The following is a 17,945-nucleotide window of genomic DNA, read 5'->3' on the forward strand; positions in this document are numbered from 1 at the left end:
AGCCTTTTCAGTAGTTGCAATGGCAACAGTCTGGATGATTGACAGACCTTGCCTTGTAACAGTAACCAAAATGGCCTTGCTGTGCTGCTACTGCGAATAGATGAAAGCAACGGGAAGCTACAGCTGTAATGTTTCCAGAGGGCATGCAGCTTTCTGTATGGTTAAATGATGATGGCATCCTCTTGAGTAGAATATTCCGGAGATATAATAGTCCCCAATTTGGATCGTTGAGTGGGGACTACTCAAGAGGACGTCGTTATCAGGAGGAAGAAAACTGGCGTTCTGAGGATCGGAGCGTGGAATGTCAATACAATAGTACAAGTTTATGCGACAACTAGTTCTGCAGATAATGAAGAAATCGATTAAATGTATGATGAGATAAAAGAAAGTATTCACGTAGTGAAGGGAGACGAAAATTTAATTTCTTGGGTGACTGGAATTGGAGAGTAGGAAAAGGGAGAGAAGGAAACATAGCAGGTGAATATGGATTGGGGGAAAGAAATGAAAGAGGAAGCTCTGTGATACAATATTGGACAGAGCATAACTTAATCATAGCTAACACTTGGTTCAAGAATCATAAAAAAAGGTTGTACACACGGAAGAATCTTGAAAATGCTAGAAGGTATCAAATATATTACGTAATGGTAAGACAGAGATTTAGGAACCAGGTATTAAACTGTAAGACATTTCCAGAGGCAGATGTGGACTCTGACCACAATCTATTGGTTATGAGCTGTAGATTAAAACTGAGGGAACTGCAAAAATGTGGGAATTTAAGGAGATGGGCTCTGGACAAACTAATTAAATAGAGTTTGTACAGAGTTTCAGGGAGAGCATAAGGGAACAATTGTCACAAATGGGGGAAAGAAATACAGTAGAAGAAGAATGGGTAGCTCTGAGGGATGAAGCAGTGAAGGCAGCAGAGGATCAAGTAGGTAAAAAGACGAGGGCTAGTAGAAATCCTTAGGTAACAGAAGAAATATTGAATTTATTTGATGAAAGGAGAAAATATAAAAATGCAGTAAATGAAGTAGGCAAAAAGGAATACAACCGTCTCACAAATAGGATCGACAGAAAGTGCAAAATGGCTAAGCAGGTATGGTTAGAGGACAAATGTAAGGATGTAGAGGCTTACCTCACTAGGGATAAGCTAGATACTGCCTACAGGAAAATTAAAGAGATTTTTGGAGAATAGAGAACCACTTGTATGAATATCAAGAGCACAGATGAAAACCCAGTTCTAAGCAAAGAAGGGAAAGCAGGAAGGTGGACGGAGTATGTAGAGGGACTATACAGTGGCTACTTATTTGAGGACAATATTCTGGAAATGGAAGAGAATGTAGACGAAGATGAAATGGGAGATACAATACTGCGTGAAGAGTTTGACAGAGCACTGGAAGACCTGACTCGAAACAAGGCTCCGGGAGTAGACAACATTCCATTAGAACTACTGACAGCCTTGGGAGAGCCAGTCCTGACAATACTCTACCGTCTGGTGAGCAAGATGTATGAGACACGCGAAATACCCACAGACTTCAAGAAGAATATTATAACTCCAATCCCAAAGAAAGCAGGTGTTACAGATGTGAAAATTACCCAACTATCAGTTTAATAAGCCACAGCTGCAAAATACTAAGCAAATTCTTTACAGACAAATGGAAAAAGTAGTAGAAGCCAACCTTGGGGAAGATCAGTTAGGATTCCGTAGAAATATTGGAACACGTGAGGCAATACTGACCACACAACTTATCTTAGATTATGGAAAAGCAAACCTACGTTTCTAGCACTTGGAGACTTAGAGAAAGCTTTTGACAATGTTGACTGGAATACTCTCTTTCAAATTCTAAAGGTGGCAGGGGTAAAATACAGGGAGCGAAAGGCTATTTACCATTTGTACAGAAACCAGATGGCAGTTATAAGAGTCAAGGGACACAAAAGGGAAGAAGTGGTTGGGAAGGGAGTAAGATAGGGTTGTAGCCTCTCCCTGATGTTATTCAATCTGTATATTGAGCAAGCAGTAAAGGAAACAATAGAAAAATTTCGAGGAGGTATAAAAATCCGTGGAGAAGAAATAAAAACTTTGAGGTTCGCTGATGACATTGTAATTCTGTCAGAGACAGCAAAGGACTTGGAAGAGCATTTGAATGAAATGGACCGTGGCTTGAAAGGAGGATATAAGATGAACATTAACAAAAGCAAAACGAGGATAATGCAATGTAGTCGATTTAAGTCAGGTGATACTGAGGGAATTAGATTAGAAAATGAGACACTTGAAGTAGTAAAGGAGTTTTGCTATTTGGGGAGCAAAATAACTGATGATGGTCTAAGTAGAGAGGATATAAAATGCAGACTGGCAATGGCAAGGAAAGCGTTTCTGAAGAAGACACAAAGGTATGGATTGCTTTTGTTTAGCCCAAACTTATCCGAAACTATGTAAGCAGTTAGTTAGATAATTTTAAATAAATGTATAGTAAATGTTAACATTGTGTATAGATTTAAGTGTCAGGAAGATGTTTATGAAAGTATTTGTATGGAGTGTACCCATGTATGGAAGTGAAACATGGACGATTAATAGTTTGGAGAAGAAGAGAATAAAAGCTTTCGAAATGTAGTGCTACAGAAGAATGCTGAAGATTAGATGGGTAGACCACATAACTAATGAGGAGGTATTAAATAGAATTGGGGAGAAGGGTAGTTTGTGGCACAAGTTAAAAAGAAGAAGGTACCGGTTGGTAGGAAATGTTCTGAGGCATCAAGGGATAACATATTTAGTATTGGAGGGCAGTGTGGAGGGTAAAAATTATAGAGGGTGACCAAGAGATAAACACACTAAGCAGATTCAGAAGGATGCAGGTTTCAGTAAGTACTGGGAGACGAAGAAGCTCGCACAGGATACAGTAGCATGGAGAGCTGCATCAAACCAGTCTCAGGACTGAAGACCACAACAACGACAACATCCTAAATCTATATCAATACAATATGGAATCATGTGTGTTTTAATTTCTCTATTTACTTCAACTGCTTTCAGATCATTATCTACTAATCTTGTTATACTTTTTCAATAGTATTGGTAACAGGTTGATCTTCCTTTTTATATTTTGCATAATCTGTTCTTGGTTGCTTTTTGAAAAGCTTAAACTGTTCTTTTAATTCTTCAGCTTATGTTTAACATTTATGTTTGTGTTTATGTTTAATGTTTTTGTTTATAAAAATTAATAATATAACTCGTATTACTTATACATTTATCATAATAATAACATCCACAAGTGTCTGGTCCACATGTAGCATTATCGTTACTGTGAACAATTTATATAATGTTGAACATAAATTGATCTACTTTTTGTGATTTTTCGTATTTTTTTAATTAATCAAGAGTTTCTTTAAATTTATTTATGTGTTCAGATAAAACTCCATCATCATAGATATGTAATATAATTTTTTTAGTGTCCATTTATTATACATAAAAATAATTAAAGATTTATATAATGTATTTTATTTCTAAACTTACCTTCATTTGGTTTTATAGACATATCTATTGCGAAAAATCCAAACTCATTATTCCAACATTTACTACACATTTATTTTAAATTATCTAACTAACTGTTTACATAGTTTCGGATAAGTTTGGGCTAAATAAAAGCAATCCATACCTTTGTGTCTGTCTCTACTAAAATATTCTCTTACAATATCTTGATTTTCTAAGGTCCGAGCAGGCACATGGGGGGAGGGGTTTATTAGTTATTGGGAGCTCCAACGTTAGGCAGGTGATGGAGCCCCTTAGGGAAATAGCGGAAAGGTCGGGGAAGAAGGCCAGTGTTCACTCTGTCTGCTTGCCGGGGGTCTCATCCGAGATGTGGAGGAGGCCCTACCGGCGGCGATAGAGAGCACTGGGTGCACCCGACTGCAAATTGTTGCTCATGTCGGCACCAATGACTCCTGCCGTCTGGGTTCAGAGGTCATCCTCAGTTCGTACAGGCGGTTGGCGGAGTTGGTGAAGGCGGAAAGCCTCGCTCGCGGGGTGGAATCAGAGCTAACTATTTGTAGTATCGTTCCCAGAACCGATCGCGGTCCTCTGGTTTGGAGCCGAGTGGAAGGCTTAAACCAGAGGCTCAGACGATTCTGCGGAGAGCTGGGGTGCAAATTTCTCGACCTCCGCTATCGGGTGGAGAAATGTAGGGTCCCCCTGAATAGGTCAGGCGTGCACTACACGCCGGAAGCAGCTACAAGGGTAGCGGAGTACGTGTGGAATGCACATGGGTTTTTTTAGGTTAGAGAATTCCCTCCCTAGGCCCGACAAGACACCTCCTGAGACGCTGCAAGGCAGGAGTAGGCAAAATGCAACAAGGAATAACAATATTAATGTGCCTATAGTAAACTGCAGGAGCGTCTATAGAAAGGTCCCAGAACTGCTCTCATTAATAAACGGTCACAACGCCCATATAGTACTAGGAACAGAAAGTTGGCTGAAACCAGACGTAAACAGTAATGAAATCCTAAACTCGGATTGGAATGTATACCGCAGAGATAGGCTGGACAGTGAAGGGGGAGGCGTGTTTATAGCGATAAGAAGTGCAATAGTATCGAAGGAAATTGACGGAGATTCGAATTGTGAAATGATTTGGGTGAAGGTCACGATTAAAGAAAGCTCAGACATGGTAATTGGATGTCTCTATAGGCCCCCGGGCTCAGCAGCTGTTGTGGCTCAGCAGCTGAAGAATAATTTGGAAAATATTTCGAGTAGATTTCCCCACCATCTTATAGTTCTGGGTGGAGATTTTAATTTGCCGGATATAGACTGGGAGACTCAAACGTTCATAACGGGTGGCAGGGACAAAGAATCCAGTGAAATATTTTTAAGTGCTTTATCTGAAAACTACCTTGAGCAGTTAAACAGAAGACCGACTCGTGGCGATAACATATTAGACCTTCTGGTGACAAACAGACCCGAACTATTTGAATCAGTTAATGCAGAACAGGGAATCAGCGATCATAAAGCGGTTACTGCATCGATGACTTCAGCCGTAAATAGAAATATTAAAAAAGGTAGGAAGATTTTTCTGTTTACAAAAGTGACAAAAATCAGATTTCAGAGTACTTGGTGGCTCAACACAAAAGTTTTGTCTCAAGTACAGACAGTGTTGACGATCAGTGGACCAAGTTCAAAACCATGGTACAATATGCGTTAGGTGAGTATGTGCCAAGCAAGATCGTAAGAGAAGGGAAAGAGCCACCGTGGTACAACAACCGAGTTAGAAAACTGCTGCGGAAGCAAAGGGAACTTCACAGCAAACGTAAACATAGCCAAAGCCTTGCAGACAAACAAAAATTACGCGAAGCGAAATGCAGTGTGAGGAGGGCTATGCGAGAGGCTTTCGAAATTAAAGTTCTATGTACTGACTTGGCAGAAAATCCTAAGCAATTTTGGTCCTATGTCAAAGCCGTAGGTGGATCAAAACAAAATGTCCAGACACTCTGTGACCAAAATGGTACTGAAACAGAGGATGACAGACTAAAGGCCGAATTACTAAATGTCTTCTTCCAAAGCTGTTTCACAGAGGAAGACTGCACTATGCGTCCTTCTCTAGATTGTCGCACAGTTGACAAAGTGGTAGATATCAAAGTAGAGGACAGAGGGATAGAGAAACAATTAAAATCGCTCAAAAGAGGAAAGGCCGCTGGTCCTGATGGAATACCAGTTCGATTTTACACAGAGTAAGCGAAGGAACTTGCCCCCCTTCTTGCAGCGGTGTACCGTAGGTCTCTAGAAGAGCGAAGCGTTCCAAAGGATTGGAAAAGGGCACAGGTCATCCCCGTCTTCAAGAAGGGACGTCGAACAGATGTGCAGAACTATAGACCTATATCTCTAACGTCGATCAGTTGTAGAATTTTGGAACACGTATTATGTTCGAATATAATGTCTTTTCTGGAGACTAGAAATCTACTCTGTAGGAATCAGCATGGGTTTCGAAAAAGACGGTCGTGTGAAACCCAGCTCGCGCTATTCGTCCACGAGACTCAGAGGGCCTTAGACACGGGTTCACAGGTAGATGCCGTGTTTCTTGACTTCCGCAAGGCGTTTGACACAGTTCCCCACAGTCGTTAAATGAACAAAGTAAGAGCATATGGTCTATCAGATCAATTGTGTGATTGGATTGAGGAGTTCCTAGATAACAGAATGCAGCATGTCATTCTCAATGGAGAGAAGTCTTCCGAAGTAAGAGTGATTTCAGGTGTGCCGCAGGGGAGTGTCATAGGACCGTTGCTATTCACAATATACATAAATGACCAGGTGGATGACATCGGAAGTTCACTGAGGCTTTTTGCAGATGATGCTGTGGTGTATCGAGAGGTTGCAACAATGGAAAATTGTACTGAAATGCAGGAGGATCTGCAGCGAATTGACGCATGGTGCACGGAATGGCAATTGAATCTCAATGTAGACAAGTGTAATGTGATGCGAATACATAGAAAGATAGGTCCCTTATCATTTAGCTACAAAATAGCAGGTCAGCAACTGGAAGCAGTTAATTCCATAAATTATCTGGGAGTACTCATTAGGAGTGATTCAAAATGGAATGATCATATAAAGTTGATTGTCGGTAAAGCAGATGCCAGACTGAGATTCATTGGAAGAATCCTAAGGAAATGCAATCCGACAACAAAGGAAGTAGGTTACAGTACGCTTGTTCGCCCAATGCTTGAATACTGCTCAGCAGTGTGGGATCCGCACCAGGTAGGGGTTATAGAAGAGATAGAGAAGATCCAACGGAGAGCAGCGTGCTTCGTTACAGGATCATTTAGCAATTGCGGAAGCGTTACGGAGATGATAGATAAACTCCAGTGGAAGACTCTGCAGGAGAGACGCTCAGTAGCTCGGTACGGGCTTTTGTTAAAGTTTCGAGAACATACCTTCACCGAAGAGTCAAGCAGTATATTGCTCCCTCCTACGTATATCTCGCGAAGAGACCATGAGGATAAAATCAGAGAGATTAGAGCCCACACAGAAGCATACAGACAATCCTTCTTTCCACATACAATACGAGACTGGAATAGAAGGGAGAACCGATAGAGGTACTCAGGGTACCCTCCGCCACATACCGTCAGGTGGCCTGCAGAGTATGGATGTAGATGTAGATGTAGATGTAGAATGAAATAATCGAATACCACAATTGAATTACTTTCACATCCGTCTAATGGAATAATTTTATTTTATTTTCAATAAAACTAACAATACTTTGATTAATTTTATCTTCAATCTTTTACATTGTTTTATAAATACCTGATACTTCATAAATGATTCGTTTTATTTCTATTTAACCATCCTGGATCTAAAATATGATTATCAATCATTAATGTCGTTTTCCATAACCACTTGTTTTTTTTATTCATTTATTTAATAACTTTTTTCAGTGATAAATGAGCCGCCTTTTCCAACTTTGTGATGAATCTTCAATACATAGAAAAAGATTAACTGTTCCAATACGTGATAGTTAGCCTAATGTTTAATTAGTTGGTTTATATTCTACTTTTTAAACCGAAAATATTTCAACAAAAATAATAGAAAAATTTATTCATTTAAAAAAACCTAATATACACTCCTGGAAATGGAAAAAGAACACATTGACACCGGTGTGTCAGACCCACCATACTTGCTCCGGACAATGTGAGAGGGCTGAACAAGCAATGATCACACGCACGGCACAGCGGACACACCAGGAACCGCGGTGTTGGCCGTCGAATGGCGCTAGCTGCGCAGCATTTGTGCACCGCCGCCGTCAGTGTCAGCCAGTTTGCCGTGGCATACGGAGCTCCATCGCAGTCTTTAACACTGGTAGCATGCCGCGACAGTGTGGACGTGAACCGTATGTGCAGTTGACGGACTTTGAGCGAGGGCGTATAATGGGCATTCGGGAGGCCGGGTGGACGTACTGCCGAATTGCTCAACACGTGGGGCGTGAGGTCTCCACAGTACATCGATGTTGTCGCCAGTGGTCGGCGGAAGGTGCACGTGCCCGTCGACCAGAGACCGGACCGCAGCGACGCACAGATGCACGCCAAGACCGTAGGATCCAACGCAGTGCCGTAGGGGACCGCACCGCCACTTCCCAGCAAATTAGGGATACTGTTGCTCCTGGGGTATCGGCGAGGACCATTCGCAACCGTCTCCATGAAGCTGGGCTACGGTCCCGCACACCGTTAGGCCGTCTTCCGCTCACGCCCCAACATCGTGCAGCCCGCCTCCAATGGTGTCGCGACAGGCGTGAATGGAGGAACGAATGGAGACGTGTCGTCTTCAGCGATGAGAGTCGCTTCTGCCTTGGTGCCAATGATGGTCGTATGCGTGTTTGGCGCCATGCAGGTGAGCGCCACAATCAGGACTGCATACGACCGAGGCACACAGAGCCAACACCCGGCATCATGGTGTGGGGAGCGATCTCCTACACTGGCCGTACACCTCTGGTGATCGTCGACGGGACACTGAATAGTGCACGGTACATCCAAACCGTCATCGAACCCATCGTTCTACCATTCCTAGACCGGCAAGGGAACTTGCTGTTCCTACAGGACAATGCACGTCCGCATGTATCCAGTGCCACCCAACGTGCTCTAGAATGTGTAAGTCAACTACCCTGGCCAGCAAGATCTCCGGATATGTCCCCCATTGAGCATGTTTAGGACTGGATGAAGCGTCGTCTCACGCGGTCTACACTTCCAGCACGAACGCTGGTCCCACTGAGGCACCAGGTGGAAATGGCATGGCAAGCCGTTCCACAGGACTGCATCCAGCATCTCTACGATCGTCTCCATGGGAGAATAGCAGCCTGCATTGCTGCGAAAGGTGGATATACACTGTACTATTGCCGACATTGTGCATGCTCTGTTGCCTGTGTCTATATGCCTGTGGTTCTGTGATCATGTGATGTATCTGACCCCAGGAATGTGTCAATAAAGTTTTCCCTTCCTGGGACAATGAATTCACGGTGTTCTTATTTCAATTTCCAGGAGTGTACATGTTAAAGCCCTGAAATTCTAAGCAGAATTATTTTACCTAATGAAAAAGATGTAGCTAAGGATGTTCCTAAAATAATTCCTTTTCAATTAATAAATATAAACGTTAATCTTGCTGATTCAATGTATGTAAAACATAAGAAACTAATATTATTGCTTCATTTAAGCATAATGCATAATTTGGTGGACCAATAAATTATGAACCAAAACATCCTGTAAATGTTCCTATTTTTGATACAATTCAAGATTTAGAAGTTACTGTCAACATCATCATCATCATCATCATCATAATCATTTTAGACTGATTGTGCCTTTCAGTGTTCAGTCTAGAGCATAGCTCCCTTATAAAATTCCTTCACGATCCCGTATTCAGTGCTATCATTGGTGCCTCTTCTGATGTTAAACCTATTACTTCAAAATCATTCTTAACTGAATCCAGGTACCTTCTCCTTGGTCTGCCACGACTCCTCCTACCCTCTACTGCTGAACCCATGAGTTTCGCGGGTAACGTTGCTTCTCCCATGCGTGTAACATGACCCCACCATCTAAGCCTGTTCGCCCTGACTGCTACATCTATAGAGTTCATTCCCAGTTTTTCTTTGATTTCCTCATTGTGGACACCCTCCTGCCATTGTTCCCATCTACTAGTACCTGCAATCATCCTAACTACTTTCATATCCATAACCTCAACATTGTTGATAAGGTAACCTGAATCTACCCAGCTTTCGCTCCCATACAACAAAATCGGGCGAAAGATTGAACGGTGCACAGATAACTTAGTCTCGGTACTGACTTCCTTCTTGGAGAAGAGAGTAGATCGTAGCTGAGCGCTCACTGCATTAGCTTTGCTACTCCTCACTTCCAGTTCTTTCAGTATGTTGCCATCCTGTGAGAATATGCATCCTAAGTACTTGAAACCGTCCACCTGTTCTAACTTTGTTCCTCCTATTTGGCACTCAATCCGTTTATATTTCTTTCCCACTGACATTACTTTCGTTTTGGAGATGCTAATCTTCATACCATAGTCCTTACATTTCTGATCTAGCTCTGAAATATTACTCTGCAAACTTTCAATCGAATCTGCCATCACAACTAAGTCATCCGCATCTGCAAGACAGCTTATTTTGTGTTCACATATCTTAATCTCACCGAGCCAGAAGTTACTATAACTGATGAAAATGATAATTTAATTGACTTAAATGGTTCTACTGTAACAGTTGTTTTAGAAATATCTTGATAAGTTTTTTCCTTAATAAATGAGTAACTGCTGAAACAAACTTAGATTGTGTCATTAATAAATTTGATAGTTATGAATTCTATTCATTCCCTTTGAAAGAGAAAACAAAAAACAATTTAAATGTTCCTAACAAAGATACAGAAATTGAAATAAATATTGGTGATGGTTGGTTTCATCCAAATCATGCACAATTATACATAAATTTTAGTATTATTGAAAATGATGGCAGAGATTATCCAACTTATAATGAAAAATCAAACAAAAAAATAATTTTCTCTAAAGAGATGTTGTTCCGAGAATAAAAAATTTGTTGATAATTATGTACCAAAACTGTTTGATTTTCTATCAATAAAGAAAGGAAATAATGTTTTATTTAGAATTGAACATCCTTTTATTCCCACATCTGTTTTACTTCAATTAACTTCATCTGTTACTGACAAAATAAATTTAGAAAGACATACAATTAATACATGAAAAATAAATAGTAAAAGAAAGGAAGTACTTTATCCATCCTCTTTACTTGTTTATTTTATTATATTTGTTATAGATAGCTCTTTTTATGTAGATTATGTTAGCACTTTGAATTTTTAAAATTGGTTAATATTTGACTGAGAAATCGTCACTTAATATAAAGTCAAAAAGTGCTGATTCATGAAAATAAACTTTTTTGTTTATTAAGTTATTTTAATGAAACTCGGTATTTCCCATACTCTGAGTATGGAACGGACGTATTTGAAGAAAAAATTCAGTTTCTTCCATTTTCAAAGAAAAATTGGCTTTTTGCATTTTATAGGTGTCAAACTATCCACTTGTTACATTTTATATGTTTTGAGCTGTACTTTGAGCCCTGTAGATACATCTGTGAAAAGTAGCTTGAACTAACTAGATTCCAACTTTTGTCAACAGATGGCATTGGTGTATGTTCAATTGAAAATAACTTTAGATGAAATTTTCTCAATGTTTTGTTTCAAATTTTATTGTTCAAATCACATTAATCAATTGTTCAGTCTTGTTCTCCAATTAAAAATGGAATAATGTTAAGAAAATAATGAATTTTAGCCTTAAATAAATTGATGAAGAAGTGGATTTTTAAAAGATACATTGTTAGTGGTACTCCTACTATATTTACATTCTTCAGGCTCCTATACTTCAGCCAAACTTCACACAATCGTTGACCAACGAGAGGGCGCATATCAAAGGTCATTATAGTGTATTTGTGTGGGACATGTTACCCATTTGGCTAAAATGTCCAATACACTCACCTATGTACTTGAAAACAGCCCAAATAAAAGAAGCAGTTCTATTAATACAGAACTTAGTCTTCGTGTAGTTCTGTGCACATAGGATCAGGGAAGTCCGAAACACAGAAAATGTATATCGCATTGTGTAGGATGTCATGCAATTTTCAGATAGTGAAAAAAATTTATATTATTTAAATGAACAACACTATGCGACAGCTAAATCAGACTTTAGGCTGTGCCAAGCCACCTCTAAGACAGTGTAGTGAATGTATGATTAACAAAAGTATTGATGAATTTTATAAAGGTAAAAGTCAACCAGGTGGATATAAATATGTATGTAAAGAATGTGTAAGGAACGTAAATGCTGCAGAACTGTAAATAAATCTTCCTCCAAAAAATATTTGGAAACAACAGCTCATAATAATTTTATGGCTGATAAAGTGAAAAGTAAATGATTTTATATATTTATTTTTATTATATATTTATTTCATTCACCTATGGGAAATATATGTAAACATGATTTTTTTATTATAGCTGTTATTGTGTTATTATATTATATTATAATATATTATTAGGTAAAAGCGATAGTAGTTAGATTTTGGATGTTCTGGATTATTAGATCAATCTTATGGAAAATAAATAATTGCAAATGTTAATGAGTAATTTTTTATTTTTAATAAGATTGGTCTAGTGGTCCAGAACCTACAAAACCTATCTTCCATGGTTTCTGGACATCATTCGACAGTTTCCACTATCACTGCGGGTGATATCCAGCTGTTGCAAAAAATGCCTTACCCCTCTTCTCCTACTGCTTGGACAGCGGCGAGGGCGATTCATAGCAATCAATGTTGTACTCAAGATAGTGATGAATTTGTTTGCCTTCCCCTGTACCACCTTCCATTGAGTTGTGTTTGTCACACCTACCAGTAATATAGTACCACATGACCCTGGTGAGATGGAGGTTGAGGAGGTGGTATCAGGTACGGTAAGTCAGGGTGATGTGGTGAATTGGATGAAATGGTGAATTGCTTTAATTCTTTACTGGTTAAACAAATGTCTCTGTATGTCTGCATGCCAACAGACTCTGATCAGCTGTGCAGTGTGCAAGTGCTGAAAACCAGCTTCATTTTAAAAACCGTAAGACTTTGTAAAAACTGTTTTCGATGCTAAATAATATTTATATGCTGCATGCATTTGTAGATGTTACTTCAGGTAGCGTAGTCCGCGGCGTATTTTTTGACATATTCTGCCTTTTTAAACTGATTATGTAATACATAACCTAGAAATCGTTGCGTCTAGTGTTTTGAACTTCTTGCCATGCTATTAACCATTTGACCCATAGCAAATGGGAGAAATGATGAACTCGGGCAGGGGTGATATGGTGAAGGACTTTTCTTATGTGTAAAGTGTAAAGCTTTTATTTTTGAAAAGTCATGAAAAATTAGTGTTTTCTATCCCATGCAAGAGTTATATTCTTTTTTATCAGACGTCTCAATACAATCGTTAATTTAAAAATTAGTTTTTATATATCGTTTGCAAGTACAGTCTGGTTTGTCAGTAATTAAAAAGGTAAATGTTAAAACAAACGCCATTTTTCCAGGCAAAGATGACTACATTTCACAAAAGACAAAAAGGATCCAGAAGTGCTGATTTACAGAGGAGCAACTTAAAGTTGCCGTAAAAGCAGTGCAAAATGGAACGAGGCTGAATAAAGCCTCAAAGAAGTTTCACGTTCCATGGTCAACGCTGAAGAGACGATTAGCAAAGGGATGCTTTACGAAAAAACCTTTGGGTGGGTCGCCTATACTAACACAAGAATGTGAGAAAACGTTGGTAAAACATATCATAAAATTACAATACTTCGGATTTGCACCGACAAGGACAGAAGTACGTACCATGTCATATAAATTAGCCGAGAAATATAACCAACATCACAAATTTAACCGAGAAAAGGAAATTTCTGGAGTGGACTGGCTACATTTATTCTTAAAAAGAAATCCGGAAGTCTCAATCCACAAATCGGAAGTGGTTTCACAAGCACGGTCAAAGGGTTTAAGTACGATAAACGTATCAGACTTTTTTCATTGCTGCAGAACATCTTGGTAGAGCATAACCCCTGGCAAACTCTTGACCTTATTTCACCGATACCTATTCTAGATAAAGTTTCACCTGCAAGGAAGAAGTCCAGAGTTTTAGCAGAGGTTTAGACTTCTTCAGAAAACACCGACAACCTGCGAAACAGAAAACTACAAAATGAGTGAGTGAAGAGTAGAGCAAATGCTAAAAAGAGGACCAAAGGAGAAACCGTAACCAAAGCAACAACCGTAACCAAAGGAAGTATCAAAAACAAGCAACCTAAGAAACGAAAAGCGTCTACCACTGACACCGAATCCGACTCGTCGCTGGATATCCAATTGCAAGACGATGATGATGACGCGGATGATTAAGAGTGTTGTTGTGTAGGGTGCGGTGAACTGTACAGTTGCACTAAAAAGGATGTGGATTGGATCAAATGTATTAGCTACCAACGTTGGCTGCATGAAGACTGTTCAAAACATGAATCTATGTGTGACGTATATGGCAAAAAGCAGCGGAAATAAGTTCACCATTTCACTCAAAGGCCAATCACCAGATCACTCATATACATGGGTGAAATTGATAAAAATAAGTATTTTTTAAGCTTTTGTAGTGCCTTAAAGAGGGTGCGGTACTGTTATTGTGTTACTTATGTATTTTGTGAAAGGAGAGCACTTTTATTTGGTTTAAATAAACAATTTCTTGTTTTCCACGAGGCCCAAATTTTTTGTTCACCATATCACCCTGATTTACCCTATATCTGCTGCTCCAGAGCGAGTGTGTGTCGGTCGTCTCCTTCGCAGCCTCCACCGCAGGCCCAGCTGGTAATACAGAAATTCCCTCCTGTTCTCTGTCTGCTCTCGGCGATGGAGATCATAATTTTACGCTTACTGTGACTTCCGTTGCTGAAGCTATCATCCCAGAGTTGCCTCCCGCTGTCTCTGAAATCCACTCTGAATGCCCTCCATTAGGGAGTCGGCGTGCCTTGCAGTGTAACTGTTACGGCGGGCGGTCACAAATTGATATGGATGTGGTGCAAGATCCGCCTACATCACCTACTACTTATTACTCCTCGCAGCCATCTTAAACAATGTGTACAGCCGGAACGTGCAGCGGCGCGGAAAACAACCAACAGTAAAGATTCAGTAGGGGCCGCTACTGGCCCCTCGTTTTCGGATTAGTTACTGAACTCCGCGATGAACTGTGCCGGGTGATTGGTGGAGTAGCCATGCTGCTCTGTTGTTCTTTCTGTGTTGTTTTCCTTTTAATGATGGCTCTGGTGTATACATTTGACACAAGAAATTTTAACGGAGTGATTTCAGAAATGTGCCTAGTTTCACAGCATCAGTTTATACATGAGTCCTGTGTGGATATAGTGTTGCTGCGTTTTATTTACCAGTTTTCCGGTTCCTGGATTTCGCACTGTTTTTAATGGGGCTCCAGAATTTCTGACGGGCTGTGCCTTCGTCTTTCGAGAAGCCATTCCCATTGATGAGGTTGAAGTTCTAGAATCTGTCAGAGGAATAAGCTGTAGACTTTTGGACCTCACTTTCGTTGTCTTGTATGCTTTGTCTGGTTCTGGTCACACAGTGGAACGTTCGCTGGTGATGATATTTGATTTGTGGGGCGCTCAACCGCGTTGTTATTAGCACCCGTACAAATTCCCAATCTTTCCACAATCCATTTCGCCACATTTCCGAATGCTGATGATGAAATGATGACGACAACATGAACAACCAGTCCCCAGACGGAAAAAATCCCTGCCTCGACTGGGAATCGAACCCGGGACCCCCATGATCCAGAGGCAGGAGCTGTAGCCACTAGATCACGAGTTGCGGACGGAATGTTTGCGTTTTTATAAAGAGGAGATTATGTAACTTTTATGTGGGAGTCCTCGGGGTCTGATGTTCGGTGGTGATTTTAACTGTGTTCTGCGTCTGTTGATCAGACTTCCCATTTTAATTATTGTCGAGATTTGCACGAGATGATACGCTCGATGCACTTGTAAGGTTTTTGGGAGTGTAAACAACCGACACTGGCTAAATTTATATATTTTACTGGGACTTCTAGTATCTGGATCGACCGATTCGGATTCTTGCAGTCCACGTTATCCCGGCTAGGTTTTATGATCACTGGGCTTTGGTCGCCACTCTCCAACTTGATCGGCAATCGGTGAAACTATTCCGCTACTCGTGAATGTTAGATGTCGCTCACTCGGCAGTTCCTTTTCTCGTTGATGTGATACTCAGTATATGGGAGCGACGTTTTACATCCGCTGGGAGGTACTCTGCCACTCTGGAATTGTGGACTGCCCTGGCTAAACCGAAGCTCCGTCAAACATTGATCTCTTATTGCGCTGGTACAATCGCCGATCCGCACGTCAGGCGATTCTCCTCTGTGTCTATAACATCACAGACAGTGTGTCAGCGAGGTAAACCTCGTGGAGGCCTGATCAGCATACTTAGTTCCCATTGAACGTAAGGTACCATGCAGACTGGACACCAGTGGCAACATTACATCACCTTCGTGGACATCAAACGCATTAGCAGTATCGCAGTATGGATATATCTCAGTTAGAGGTAAAAATGATAAAAGTAAGGGAAGGGCAGCGAGACGTCCGAAAGCTGGATAGGATCTGGGAGAGAACGTGATGTAAGGGCCTCCAGCAACAGGCTGGTAAGGCACGTGGGACAACGGTGCCATAGCATTATTTGAGAACTGACGAAAAGGGCCATCGCACTGTCAGGGACATATAGAGGCCCAAACCGCCTCTGCACCATGGGAGGGTGAGGTTCTCTTATCTTAACTTGAACTGCAAGCCGTGGAAAACATATCAACCCAATGCCCCTAGCATGCAGCAGGCATTTTCATATTGTGTTCTTTGTGGAAGACAGGGCTCGAAAACGATGATCTAAGAGCCAGCTAGTGATTGGGAGAGTAGGCGCCAGCAGTTGAGGGCAATCGCGCGCCTCAGATCACTCGCGAAATCGAATACTAAAGATCGGACAGCAGCAGCTATAAGCAATGGAGCAGCATTGTCCTCAAGAAGCCCCACAACTACGGCCACAGCGCTCGACTTACGGACGTTAAAGCAGCTACCAGAAGCTTCGACGTAGGTGATGACCATTGGCAGCGACTTCCTGACCAGCACCGCAACGATGAACGAGGAAGACATTGTCTGCATAAGCGGTGTAGAAAAATACATGACCACTGAGACACATTCCACATAGACATTGACGAAGGCTGTAGTGCAACCATTCCATGGAGAAAGTATACAAAAGTGCAGAGAGTGGGCAGCCTTGATGAACTGAAAGACGGATCAAGATGGGAGAAGTGAGTCAGCCACTGTAGAGTGCACGGGACGTCGCTTCACGAAGGAGGCGTATTACGGGGTCGACGGTATTATCAGGGTATCCCTTACTGCGGAGCACCCCTTCCCAGTATTCGTAATCTACCCAACCCCGAGGTCTGATCATGATCAGGAGATACCACGTACAGGGCTGTCAGATTAAACAACCTGTACAACCAACTGACATGGAAAGATCTTCATGTCGCTGTTGAGCAGTGTCGAATGGCGATAATCACATATCCTTTATGCAGCCTGAGGCTTGTGAATGGGAGTGAGTAGACAGCCGTGGAAATCGTAAGAGATCTGCACAACATGAGACATAAGATCCGAACAAATTTCCGTCCACACTAGCGCCAGTATGCGCTGAAGTACCTGATAAACCTCTATCGAGACGCTGTCAGGGCTGGGACTTGTTCATAGTACCGACCTGGATGGCATCACAGACTTCTTTCTCCCTTACGCCGACGACCAGATCGATTGTTGTATTCCTAGGAACATAGCCAGAGGAGAGTCTGAAGAATGCCTTATTGTTATCAAGGTGGTGACGTTGTGCAGAGTAAAGCATAACATTGTGTGGACGGAGAGCAGTTCCCACATCGCATTGAGTATCTAAGCGCCGCCCTCCGCATTTGTAAGAACATTAATCAAAGTCCTACGACAGTGGTTTCATTCAGCGATCAATTAGTACATAGACAGACGCTGCTGCACGAACCCATCATATGTGCATGCTCTGCCCACAGCTCCTTCAAAGTGCCATCAGAGAGGGCAGTGAGGTATGCCCTGGCACGATTCACCATCGCCTGATGCTCTGGCAAATATGGCATCATACTACACTCCTGGAAATGGAAAAAAGAACACATTGACACCTGTGTGTCAGACCCACCATACTTACTCCAGACACTTCGAGAGGGCTGTACAAGCAATGATCACACGCACGGCACAGCGGACACACCAGGAACCGCGGTGTTGGCCGTCGAATGGCGCTACCTGCGCAGCATTTGTGCACCGCCGCCGTCAGTGTCAGCCAGTTTGC

This window comes from Schistocerca gregaria, unplaced genomic scaffold (assembly GCF_023897955.1).
Source record: "Schistocerca gregaria isolate iqSchGreg1 unplaced genomic scaffold, iqSchGreg1.2 ptg000248l, whole genome shotgun sequence".
NCBI classification, from domain to species: domain Eukaryota; kingdom Metazoa; phylum Arthropoda; class Insecta; order Orthoptera; family Acrididae; genus Schistocerca; species Schistocerca gregaria.